Source organism: Arachis hypogaea, chromosome 14 (assembly GCF_003086295.3).
Source record: "Arachis hypogaea cultivar Tifrunner chromosome 14, arahy.Tifrunner.gnm2.J5K5, whole genome shotgun sequence".
Lineage (NCBI taxonomy): Eukaryota > Viridiplantae > Streptophyta > Magnoliopsida > Fabales > Fabaceae > Arachis > Arachis hypogaea.
This window is the reverse complement of record NC_092049.1, coordinates 126,956,670-126,959,097: the sequence shown is the minus strand read 5'-3', so window position 1 is coordinate 126,959,097 and position 2,428 is coordinate 126,956,670. Positions and strand designations below refer to the sequence as shown.

The following is a 2,428-nucleotide window of genomic DNA, read 5'->3' as shown; positions in this document are numbered from 1 at the left end:
GGACTAACTTTGATTCTTCATTATAATTGTGTAAGAAATACAAAACATATAAAAAAGATAAAAATTCAAATGAAACGATCGTAAATTCATAATTCTTTTTATTTATAGGTGTATATTTTATCTTTTTATCTATTAAATAATTATTCAATAATTTTTTAGTGTTTTTAACTGTAAGGTTAATTAAGACTCTATAATATTTGTGGTAGAATTTTTTCGACAAAGACAATTATTATTATTATTATTATTATTATATATATATATATATAAGGCCATAACTAAATTAAATAAAACAGTAAAATAAATGATATACATATAATTTCAATTAATTTTTAAAAAAATTATTAAATACTAATAGTCTCATCATATTTGAAAAACTAAGCTTAATTTTAGATAAATAACTAATTATATTATTATTATTATTATTATTATTATTATTATTATTGTTGTTGTTATATATTGTTGTTATTATTATTGTTAACTACTAATTTGGTACTAATAAGATTTAACGGCTGATCTGATGAAAAGGTTTTTGAAAGACGTTATCAACAAAACAGCCTATGAATGATTTGAAAATACAAAAAAAAATTAATAATTATTATATTTTTGTAAGTGACCAAAAAAATTTTGTATATATTTAAAAAATCGCTTATCCATTTAATTTACATTTTTGTGCTAATATTTGAATAAATATTTAAAAGGTAAATAAGTAGATTCAAAAAAAAATTTAATCTCTAAATTTTTTTTATTTAAAAAAAATGATAATTCACAATAATCTTTTTTTTATTCTCGCGACATAAAATTACCATATTTTAAGGGTTAAAAAATCTTTTTTTAATAATAAATGAAAAAAATTGCATCAAAATTTGATTTATAAATTATTTTTTAAAATATATATTTAATATTTAGTTCTTTTTATTGCGTTTTTAAATATTCTGAAGGTTCATTTGTCGTTGGTCTCTCTATTTGAGATTTTTTTTATCAGTAATGTAAATTTTTAGTACTATTTTAGCAGTTTACTCTATATTATTATTATTATTATTATTATATACTTTTTTTTAAATTGAGTAGTAGAGTTATTTTTTTTTCTATCAGAATTGATTAGATCTATATAACACGGTATTTTTTTATTTTTTTATTTTTTTTACCAAAAATAAGAGACTCAAATCCGCAACCTCTTAATTGAGTGTAGAGAGACTATGTCATTTGAGCTATTGTTATTAAATAATATAAGTTTTTCACACATAATTTTTTTTAAATATTGAGACAAACACATTATGATAATAAAAGCATTATGTAAATTCACATATATATTTATTGGTTTAATGGGGCCCACACCTCTACATGTAGATCCATCCCTGCACTATCCTTTATTTAAATATTTAACATGGGAAATAACAGACACACTCTTCTATTGCATTGCAATGGCCAGATGCTCGCCCTCCATATACTCTCCTGCAGTCGCTGTTGCATGTGTTTTTTATACAGCCTCCTTCATTCTGTATTTGTTTACACTTTTTTGCCTCTGATACTTTCAACAAACTTTCATTCTCTATGCATTTACACATCAACCATATAAAACCATTTGTTACTTTGATGTAAAAATTAAACTATGCTTAAAGAATATGCATGTTTGATTTGTGTTTTTTATTTTTTGTTTTTAAAATTTTGTAAAAAAAGAAATAGAAAGTAAAAATACAAAAATAAGATTTTATTATTTTGGTTATTTTCTTTTATTCCATCATAAAATCTTTAAAAGAGAGAATATTAAAAATAAAAATACAAATCAAATGTATTTTTAGTGTTTATTTAATTTGAGAAAATATTTTTTGTTTTTATTTTTAAAATTTTTAGCTTCAGGATTTTACTGAAGAAAAATTAAAAATAATAAAATTTTATAAGTAAATAAACATAAATCTGTTTCCAATTATTTTTAACAATATAAAAAATCATTCTTCTTTTTAACAATAAAATAAATTATAAGGCAAATAGTCTCATTTTCGTGCAGCAGGATAAAAAAAATTAAACCTTATTTATTAGATAACTAAAACATACCGATGCCAACGGAGAAAATAAAGAGAACGATGAGAACATAAGTAAAGGCTTTCATCTTAATTCTTATTAGCCTGAGCAGCCTTCACTCTTCAGGTTTGCCTTGTTATGTACGTGAAACAACTTATACATGTCTACCCATATATATATATGCCTTTGATGGCATGGAAGAATGCTACAGTGCGTTATTAAAATAAAATAAATAAAGAAATTGAGTGGAAGGCTAAACGATCACAAAAAAATAATAAATTTTAATAACTTTTTAATATTTTTTTATTTACTATAATATACTAAAATTTAATTACAGTTTACTAGAATAAGAGGAGGGTATTTCTTGTTATGGCACCTAATTAATTTTGTAATTATTCTATTATTAAAG

The 2,428-nt window shown here is 21.4% G+C and overlaps 1 long non-coding RNA gene across 1 annotated transcript; it reads right to left on the bottom strand.

Moving 5' to 3' along the window:
- Nucleotides 1-1,197: 1,197 nt before the first annotated feature.
- Nucleotides 1,198-2,165, bottom strand: LOC112740611 (uncharacterized). Its single transcript, XR_003171249.3, has 2 exons — nt 2,053-2,165; nt 1,198-1,549 (listed from the first exon to the last, which is right to left on the bottom strand). It is a non-coding gene; the product is annotated as an uncharacterized lncRNA (long non-coding RNA).
- Between the last annotated feature and the right edge of the window lie 263 nt (nt 2,166-2,428).